The sequence below is a fragment of the Macaca thibetana genome, chromosome 5 (genome assembly GCF_024542745.1).
Source record: "Macaca thibetana thibetana isolate TM-01 chromosome 5, ASM2454274v1, whole genome shotgun sequence".
NCBI classification, from domain to species: domain Eukaryota; kingdom Metazoa; phylum Chordata; class Mammalia; order Primates; family Cercopithecidae; genus Macaca; species Macaca thibetana.
Window position 1 is genome coordinate 159458792 of NC_065582.1, and position 11177 is coordinate 159469968.

An 11177-nucleotide genomic window follows, 5' to 3' on the forward strand; every position below is an offset into this window, starting at 1 on the left:
CCCAGCACTTTGGGAGGCCGAGGCAGCCATATCACCTGAGGTCAGGAGTTCAAGACCAGCCTGACCAACATGATGAAACCCCATCTCTACTAAAAATGCAAAAATTAGCCAGGTGTGGTGGCACGTGCCTGTAATCCCAGCTATTCAGGAGAATCGCTTGAACCCAGGAGGGAGAAGTTGTAGTTAGCTGAGATCGCACCACTGCACTCCAGTCTGGGCAACAAGAGCAAAATTCTGTTTCAAAATTGAATGAATAAATAAAATAAAAGTATAGGACTCTATACCAAAAGTCAATTTCTATAATTGTGGTTCTCAGCAAACACCTAAAATTTTTAGTTATTTCTCACACTTTTGCTGGGCCACAATTCCACCTTCTGCTAGCACTGCATGACCTCTGACATTCCCATCTATCTCCCAGGCCTGCAGTAGTGTCTCTTCACGGGGCCTCCTATGTTTTGCCCCATGCATGTGTAGTCCAGCTGTTAGCCAAGGACTAAGGATCATGTGGGGAACCCCAACTCAGGCTTCTCACATCGCCATCTTTGCTGCTGCCTCCTCTCTAGAACTATGCCCAGCAAATTCCAGATAGTAAAGCAGTCCAAACTTAGAATTCCGCTTTCTCGACACAACTATCCTCCTGCCTTTTGCTTCAGCTTCACCACTCCGCACACACATCCAGACAGCGCACCCAGAACAATCCGGGGGTGGAATTCATGTGTTTTTCTTCTCTCCGAGATCACAGTCCCATATCTCTGGTTGTTCGATATGTGCAAACAGTTATAATGTCCAGTTTTATCGTTGTTTAAGATCAGAATGAAGTCTGATACCAGTGACACCATTGACTATGGAAGTCATCGAATAAAATATGTGTTTTTGTGCTGTTTCTCATAGTTGGAGAAACTCTAAGAGCTGAGAAATTACAAAAGTATGTGCTAGGTTGGTGCAAAAGCAGTTGCGGTTTTTGTCATTAAAAGTAATGAGAGTAAATACTAGAGTCAAGACAATTATTTGGAAAGCAATTTTAGAATTTTTATAAAGAGTCTTTACATTTCTTATACCTTTTGACTCAACAGTTTTACTTTTGGGAATTTTTAATGAGCAGAAACAAATTTGCTTAAGGACTGCCATTACAGATATTTATAATGGGTGGGGGAAGAGAAAATAATCAAATATCCAATAAACGGGAAATTGTCTAGTACATTGTGGTTGGCATATACAGCAAATTATTATACAACCACTAAAATTGCTTTCCAATGACATTTAATAACGTGGGAATTGCTCATGATATAATAATAATGAGAAGAAGATTATAATATTAAATGTACACAATATGATTCCACTTTTGTTCATGCATATCCAAATACAAATCAAGATTGAAAGCACCTAAATGGCTATATCTTTAATGCAGAATTATCAGTGATTTTTCTTTTCTTCTTTATATATGCTCTTACATAGTTTCCAAATTTTCTACATTGAACACATATTATTGCTATATTTTTTAAAGCTTAAGCAAATATATAAATGCATTATAATTTCTACAAATTAATGTAGAAACAGTAATAAAATTCCTGAAACATTTAAACTGGTTCAGACCAATTCAAATATATATAGTATATGTATATGTGTGTGTGTGTGTATATATATATACACACACACAATGTTTATGTGTGTGTGTGTGTGTGTATATATACATATAGTGGGGTGTTTTTTTTGTTTTATTTTGTGTGTGGTTTTTTTTTTTTTTTTTTTTGTAGAGACAGAGTGTTGCTCTATAGCCCAGGCTGGAGTTCAGTGGCATGATATCAGGTCACTCACTGCAACCTCTGCCTCCCGGGTTCAAGCAATTCTCCTACCTCAGCCTCCCGAGTAGCTGGGACTACTGGAGCAAGGTATTTTAGTTGAGACAGTGTTTCACCCTGTTGCCCAGGCTGATTTCAAACTCCGGAGCTCAAGCAATCTGCCCACCTTAGCCTCCTAAAATGCTAAGATTACAGGCATGAGCCACTGTGCCTGGCCATAAAGTGTTTTTAATTGTGGCAAGAACACTTGACATGAGATGTACCCTCTTAAATTTTGAAGTGCATAATAGAGTATTGTTTACTATGGAAACAAGCTGTACAGAAGTTACCTAGAACTTTTTCATCTTGCATAACTGTAACTTTATATCCTTTGAACAGCAACTTCCCATTTTCCTTCCCTGCCAGGCCACAACCATCACCTTTCCACTCTCAGCTTCTAAAAATTTGACTATTTTAGATATCTCATATAAGTAGAATCATGCAGTGTTTGTTCTTCTTTGATTGGCTTATTTACCTTAGCATAGTATCCTCAAAGTTCATTCATGTTCTCTCATATAGCAGGGTCCTCCTTTTTAAGACTGAAGAATATTTCACTGTATGTATACTCCACACACTTTTTTCTTTTTCTTTTTCTTTTTTTTTTTTTGAGACAGAGTCTCGCTCTGTCGCCCAGGCTGGAGTGCAGTGGCACGATCTCGGGTCACTGCAAGCTCCGCCTCCCGGGTTCACGCCATTCTCCTGCCTCAGCCTCCCGAGTAGCTGGGACTACAGGTGCCCGCCACCTCGCCCGGCTAATTTTTTTGTATTTTTTAGTAGAGACGGGGTTTCACCGTGTTAGCCAGGATGGTCTCGATCTCCTGACCTCGTGATCCACCCGTCTCGGCCTCCCAAAGTGCTGGGATTACAGGCTTGAGCCACCGCGCCCGGCCTACACACTTTTTTCCCATTCATCCATCAATGGACATTTAAGTTGTTTTCAGATTTTGACTATTGTGAATAATTCTACAATGAATATCAGAGTGTAAGTATCTCTTCAAGATTCTGATTTCAATTCCTTTGGATAAATACCCCAAAGTGGGATTGCTAGATTATATGGAAATTATATTTTTAATGTTGTAAGGAACCTCCATACTGCTTTCTACAGCAGTTGCCTCATTTTACATTCCCACCAGGAGTCTACAAGCTTTCTAATTTTTCCACACTTTCATCAACACTTGTTACCTTTTTTTGTTTTTTGATAATGGCCATTTGAATAGGTATGAACCAGTATGTCATTGTGGTTTTGACTTGCCTCTCCCAATGATTAGCTATGTTGAACATCATTTCATATACATGTTGACCATGTATATGTCTCCTTGAAGAGATGCTTATTCAAGTCCTTTTCCTACTTAGTTAGCATTTGAAAAATGGTCTAGAGTTTCCAGGTTCATTTGTTCTCTATTATATTACAAATGTCGCTCATAGTTGTTCCTATTTCTGCAACATCCTATGAGACAAACTTCTGCACATTTTACACACAGCTGCTTACTCATGTTTTCAACATCCTTAATCCCTTCTCTCCTGTGAAGTGTGATAATCATAATATTCTATTATGGAATTATTATTATAGAAAAGTATAACATTATCACCATTACTGTTAGAAAATTAGTTTTTACTTTTTGATCATATTTCTTTTTAATTTTTATTTGTACCATGCCTTTATTTTTAATTCATGTACTGCTTCCTTTTGCAAGAGCATAGAAAACTCATAAAAATTCCAGATACCCAAGATAACCATCATATAAACTTATTTTAAAACAAGCAGCCAAATATTAGACTCCCAAAGCATTAAAACACATTCACCTTTTCAGTCATAAATAAATTACATCCTATTAAGTAGTAAATAGAGAGAGAGAAAAAAATCCTTTAAATATTAAAAATCAACATAGATCTTTCCTTATATCCTGACTGTGTTAACATCCATTTCATTCCCTCTCCCTCAGCTGTTCTTAGCTCTCGGCTTTACTATATTTAAATCCCCTGTTGATATTATCTTGAAATTCACTAAGTTTTTAAACATTACTACTTTTTGAACGACTGTAATTTTTTTGGTGTTCTACTGCAGACATTTTCCGCTTAGTTTAAGCCCTTTCCAGTGGGCCAGTACCTTCTGTCCAGAGTAGTGACACCTGTCAACTATCTAGTTTGCTCCAGTTATATCTCAGCTGTTCCCTATCCACCCCGAAAGAGCAAGTCACATGCATTTTTTAATAGAGGAGAGAAAATAGAGGAGAGAAAAGGGGACAATTAATATCCATTGCATTTCTACTCTGTGTCAGGTTCCCAACATGAATTTGTCTTCTGTAAACTCTTGCAATAACAGAATGAAAAAAGTTTATTTTCTGCTCAAGCTCATACAGCCGGTTAAGTGTTAAAGCTGTTATAAACCTAAGTCTAACTAAGTCTAACTCTAAACCGAAAGCCCCCCCGGTTTTATTTTCTCTTTTTTTTTTTTTTTTTTTTTTTTGAGACGGAGTCTCGCTCTGTCGCCAGGCTGGAGTGCCGTGGCACAATCTCAGCTCACTGCAACCTCCACCTCCCAGGTTCAAGTGATTCTCCTGCCTCGGCCTCCTGAGTAGCTGGGACTACAGGTGTGGGCCACCACACCCAGCTAACTTTTGCATTTTTAGTAGAGACGGGGTTTCACCATGTTGGCCAGGATGGTCTCGATCTCTTGACCTCGTGATCTACCCACCTAGGCCTCCCAAAGTGCTGAGATTACAGGCGTGAACCATGGCGCCTGGCCCCGCAAAGCTCTTCTTAATAGTGCTTGGGCTGGGCATGGTGGCTCATGCCTGTAATTCTGGTGGCTCATGCCTGTAGTCCCAACAATTTGGGAGGCCAAGGGAGGAGGATCATTTGAGGCCAGGAGCTTGAGAGCAACCTGGCCAATGTGGCGAAACCATGTCTCTACTAAAAATATAAAAAATTAGCCAGGCGTAGTGGTACACGCCTGTAATCCCAGTTACTTGGAAGGCTGAGACATGAGAATCGCTTGAATCCAGAAAGTGGAGGTTGCAGTGAGCCAAGATTGCACCACGGCACTCGAGCCTGGGGGACAGACAGAGACTCTGTCTCAAAAAAAAAAAATAAAATATAGTTCTTGGAACCATATTCTACATTAAGAAAAAGAAAAAACAGCACTACTTACCTGTAATTACAAAATTACACCATTTAGCAGAATAATTATAAATTGCTTCACAGAAAGAACAACAAGCAGTTCTTTCATGCTTTAATTTGGAAAGAATTACATTTATCTTAAAACATTAAAATATGTTCAGTTTCAGGAAAACAAGATATTTCTGGTCACTTTTTAAATTTTTTTTTATTTAAATAGAGTCTCACTTTGTCACCCAGACTGGCGTGTAATGGCTTGATCATAGCTGACTGTAGCCTCAAATTCCTAGGCTCGAGCACTCTTCCCTAACCTCCCATTTCAGCCTCCTAAGTAGCTGGGACCACAGGCACGCATTACCATGCTTGGCTAATTTTTAAATTTGTTTTTGTAGAGATGAGGGTCTCACTATGTAGCCCAGACTGTTCTCAAACTCCTGGCTTCGAGCGATCCTCCCACCTTGGCCTCCCAAAGTGCTGAGATTACAGGGATGAGCCACCACACCTGGGCTAAAAGTTACTTTCTTTTAACAGATGTATTTACATCCATTAACCTAATTCTATTATATTCTGCATGTTTTCCTGAATGTCTTGGAATGATATGCTTCAATACCATTCCAATGTCCAATCTGTTGGTATTTTTAAGAATAAATGGGCCCTTCCAGAGATTTAGCATTTTGCTAATCCATGAGGATGTTGTATACAAGGGCACAACGACTATGAAATGGTTCCACATTCTTCCTACAAAGGACATCCGAAGGACATTTTTCAGCCTCTAATAAAATCATGGAATCAGTAGTTTCTGATTGGAAAGTTTAAAGTTTTTGAATACCGACCCTTTAAAAGCATGTGTCATAAAAAATAAACAGATGCAAAGACACGTGGAGAACACAACAAGCAGACTTGGCAGAATTAATCCTGATTTGAAATGAATTTTGGAGAATCAGTAGATGATGAACTATTTCAGTAATGTGTTTTCCTTCGCCGCACAGTAGCCTATGCCTGCTGAATCTGCCGTATATAGCCATGTATAAGGTTTGCTTTTGATTTAAACCGTTAACATTTCTTCGTTTAAACCAGTAATGCTACGTGTAGCAAAACACTGTAGAGTAAAATATAAAAGCAATTTTCTCTTTATAAGATATTGATTTTTAAATAACTAATCAAGGTTTGAGGTTACCCTATGGAAGGAAAAAAGGCAAACTCAAAACTAGATTAATAAAGGTATACACACAATTTCAGTACTCTGAACCTTGGTTTTAAAGCAATTAGTGAAATAACTCAGGGACCAATGTTAGATGATAACATGACAATAAATATATAGTTTTAGTTTTTTAAGTTTTAAAATGAATTTTAAATTTAAATGGAGGTAAAATAATTATATCCTTGCATTTAGGAATAATTCTAATCAAATGCTTGGTTTGGAGACACTAAACTTTTCCTCAAGGTTACTGTGAGGCTTGGGAGGCTGAGAAGTAACAAGAACAAGTTCATGCAGCTTTAGTGACCTTGCCTATAGCCAATTTAAAGGCTCTGAGAACAAGTGAATTTCTGAATAAAGCTATAGCTCATGTTTTGGTATTTCATTTTAAACTTTAGCCTCAGTATAAATTGGTATAAAAATATTTGATTCCTCAAGGACTCTTTCAGTTATTGAACAACCTGAATGGAGCCTTGGAAGCACAGCTACCTGCAAACACATGGAAAATGGAGAACAAGAAATTAAAGTGAGAATTCAATTATACACAGAGCTCTACGGTGCTAGGGCCAGCATATTACTCCTTGAACATCAGAGCACTTAGCCCATAGGAAAAAAAAAAAAAGCCACAAAAGACACTACGATATTTAGCTCATAGAAAACAATATAAAAAACAGTTTGATCCCTAGACTCAGAAAAGGACTGCCTTTATAGATAGCTAATGCATGTTTTTACATGGACTCTCTCTGATATTTCATGCTCTTTTTACAAAATAGGTTTTGGGAGGAAGGTCTCTTGATATCACTTAAGCAATCAGAAAATGGGAAAACAAACTGTGGAAACCCTTTGATTCCTCAGCAGTGTTTGTGGTTTTGTATCATGGGTTTGACTCTTTGGAAGAACACAGTTCTTAAGGTAAGATATCTTAAATCACAGAAAACTAAACGAAATTATCCCAACGCTTGTTCTCCTCCAAAATATTATTTATATTGGGGTAACAGGTCAATATTTTTTTCTAAATGCTTATAAATTTTTCACAGCAGGAAAGAATCATCATTGCAAATAGCCTTTTTCTAGAGTCTACTGTATGCCAAAGATTTTACATACAAGTTTCAAAGATGCATTGATTCACCAAGGATTTTTTAAGCACCTGTCTTAGTCACTTTTGGCCTCTATAACAAAATACCTTACACTGGCTAGCTTATAAACAACAGAAATTAATTTCTCACAGTTCTGAAGGCTAGGACCTCAGCAATCAAGGCACTGGCAGATTCAACATCTGATGAGGCCCATTTTGTGGCTCATAGATAGCACCTTCTCATTGTGTTCTCACATGATGGAAGGGGCGAGGCAGCTCTCTGAGGCCCCTTTTTAAAGGCACTAAACCCATTCATGAGGTCATTGGAATGTAATCATCTAATATCATCACATTACCATTAGATTCTCAACATACGGATTTTGGGAGGACACAAACATTTAGATCATGGCAGTAGCTTACTATGTTATAATCCTGACAACAAATCTTCAAGGTACATATTATTAGCACCATACTTCAAATGTGAAAATTATTCTCAGTGAAGTCAAGTAATTCAACAAAATTTATAAATATAACATCATCAGCACAAGTATTCAAATCCAGGATATTTTGTCTTGCTATCTTAAGCAACGTAAGCATAAAGAATCTCCAGTGCTTATGGATGTGACCTATTTGGAAGATGAAATCTTTCATCTTCCCAGGTAGGTTTAGTCTGTGATGATAGTATCTTACAACAATACAGGAAAAGTTGTAAGAATAAAACAGATTTTGATGCAAATTTTTAAGGAGAAACACAAAATGTCAGGTAGGATGGATTATTCTTTATAGTTTATAGAATAACTCAAAGGGTTATAGGAGAGAAAAAATAACTGTAGAAATCTTATATGTTTCCAACTAATCATCAGTAAGAATTATGTAAGAACATTCTCATTCCTGTCTCTATGACCAGTAAGTGCAGTGCTAAAGTTTGAAAAGTAAATTGTATTTTCCATTCCTGATTTCAGTTATAATGACAATGGCTTCATCTAAATAATCTAGAAAATATTGTCTTCTTCATTTTAAGTTTGCCCATTTTGGGAGAAAGCTGTCATAAAATGTTTGAATATCTTAAAAAGTTTAAATTGGTACCCTGCTATAATCATGGTAGAATCAGGGAAAGCCTAAAGTCGTAAGAGTAATAAAACAATACAGAGCAAATTTGCAGTGATTAGATGAAGATAATTTACATTTCTATTTGAATGTACAAATCATATGTCAGGGTATGCTATTTATCTACCATACCAAATATTTTATATCAAATACATTTTTATAAATAATATTAATATTCAACTGCAAGAGTCCTCCAGAGTACTGTTTCATTAATCAATAATGTAAAAACCTTAATATTGTATGTTACAGATTGTATTGACATACTGCAAGTACATCATTCTAAGTGTCCTGATAACAACCTTAAACTTTTATTCTCTAATTAAACTTTAAAATTCTGAGATTTATTATTGTCAAATTATTTTTTCCAAGTCGAGGTTGCACCTGTGGTCATTTCATGGCTGTCCTAGACAAAGTTAAATGTCATTTCCTACACAATTGTCACCAACTTTAACTTCCCCTTTAGACAGCTCACTTTTCGGTCTTTTTACTAACACAATTTCCATGCAAAGCAGTTTTAGACATAAAAGATAACTTTTGAAAAAAAATCTCAATTTCTATGGAAGACCTGATTTATGATAGCTGTTTTAATTTTTTTACTACATAATATTCTATTTTTAAAAAGCTTGTTATAAAACCTCTTCCGTCTTCACCATGTAGTACCGTACTCTATTTTTATTGATTTAGCACTCATTTTCGTCCTCTGGCAACTGCTGTCCCTAGCATAATCTCTTATTGGCTATCATGCAGAACTTATCAATGATTAATCCTGTCAAATTTAGAGTCAGCTATGTGACCAGGGACTCCTGATTATTTCCTGAATCTTGCCTAATCTCAAGAACCTTAATGTAGCTTCAATCTTAGCTTGCTCCTTATTTTCTCTACAAGATGATATTTTCACGTTAGCCAATACCAATCTCCTATTTCTATCAGCTATATAATAGTGTCAGTTTAAAAAGACAAATTTCTTTTCTAAAAAAATGATTACATAAAAGCAGATTATCAATAAAGATGAATAACTGCCTTGTAGTCTCTAAAATAACTCTAGCACCTTTTTGTTATCCCGATATACTCTTCAACTACCTTGATACAATTTCTACAGTAAAGATAAAAGCATAGTAGCAAAACATTTTGTCTAACCTTGGTTTACAAATGAAGGTGAACTGATTTCTGAGATGGTCAGGAGGGATCATATTTGAAATTTCAATGCAATTGTCAGATTCATTAAATATATTTATTAAAAAATCATTGTTGTGTAAAAGAAGGATGCCTTTATGGGAGTTACTTTTTCCACATATGTACATTTATTAATTTACTTCAAAGGGGTTAAAATTCGTCTTTTTTAAGATAGACATAGATTTATTTTAAATCTTCCATCTAAAGATGTCATTGGCAATGTTAAAAATGGTCATCCTTTAGCAAAGTCAATATAATTCTCCAGATAATATCATTTACAAATTTTGCATGTCTAATTAATTTCTTGTTAAAGCTGCTGTACTGTCGTGTTAATTGGATTATTGCTCTAATTATACAATTCTCATTTTTTGTTAACACTTATTTGATTATTTTATTATGAACATAACACATACATGTTTTAACATATTTAGACATTTAGGAAAAATGAGGCCGGGCGCAGTGGCTCACACCTGTAATCCCAACACTTTGGGAGGTGGATCACTTTGTGGGTGGATCACTTGGGTTCAGGAGTTCGAGACCAGCCTGGCCAACATGGTGAAACCCTGTCTCTACTAAAAATACAAACATTAGTTGGGCATGGTGGTGTGCACCTAATCCCAGCTACTTGGGAGACTGAGGCAGGAGAATTGTTTAAACCCAGGAAGCAGAGGTTGCAGTGAGCCGAGACTGCACCATTACACTCCAGCCTGGGTAACAGAGTGAGACTCCGTCTCGGAAAAAAAGAAAAAGAAAAATGAGTTATCTACATTTACCCCCAAAAATCCAAAACCTCACACAATGCTTCAGAAGAGGAAGAGCCCATGTAGGTGCCTGAATCAGTACCCAACGAGGAGAAACCCTCCCTGAAGGGGCTTTGTGTTAGGAAAGCAGACGGAGGTCCTGGCAGGCAGATGCCCAAGGCAGCTATGCAGAGGCCACCACCTGACTCCTCTTTTCACTGCTGGAAACACAAGGCATTTTTCTCCAATATATACTATGAGAACCTGATCAAGCTCCTGGGTAAAACTCACAGAAGATTGAAGCTACCTCCATGACTGAGTTCCTCTAAAGTGTTTAATTCTCAGAATTGTTTTTACTGATCCTCTTACAGTTTGTTAATTACAGTCCAGGTTTTCCTACCCTGACACTGGTTCCTGTGGAGGTTTCGGTTCACGAGTTTCTTCTTCCATAAGTTTTGATTCTGTGTATTGCCTATCTGTCTCCTTAATTTGGGGGTAGCAGCTAGCCCTATGACCTCGTTTCCCCTGTGACTCAATAAAGAGTGGTTGATTTTTCAGTTTGTTCAGCTTTTTACTTGTTTTTAGGATAAAGTGGCAATTTTAAGCTCCTTACATGTGGAAACAGCCTCATTAGTTTTTCTATTATTAGTATTCAAATAAGTGTTGGTAAGAAAGAAAATCAACTAGAATATTGATTTATTGCTGGTGAGGTGTCAATTGATAAAATTGCTTTGGAAAACCATTTGGAATTATCTACTGAAGTTGACCATATGTTTATTCTATGAACTGGCAATTTAACTTCCAGGTACACACTCAACAGAAATTGTACATGATGTACACATTTCAACCAAAAACTATTCCCAAGAATATTTGTGACAGCAATATTTATAGCAGTCTCAAACTGGAAAAAATCCAAATGTCCATCACTG

General features: G+C 36.8%; 1 long non-coding RNA gene across 1 annotated transcript in view; it reads right to left on the reverse strand.

Moving 5' to 3' along the window:
• Nucleotides 1-10696, reverse strand: part of LOC126954357 (uncharacterized) — a 60046-nt gene extending 49350 nt beyond the window's left edge. The window contains exon 1 of the long non-coding RNA XR_007725602.1: nt 10649-10696. This is a non-coding gene — a long non-coding RNA (uncharacterized LOC126954357). The remainder of the gene's footprint in view (nt 1-10648) is intronic.
• Between the last annotated feature and the right edge of the window lie 481 nt (nt 10697-11177).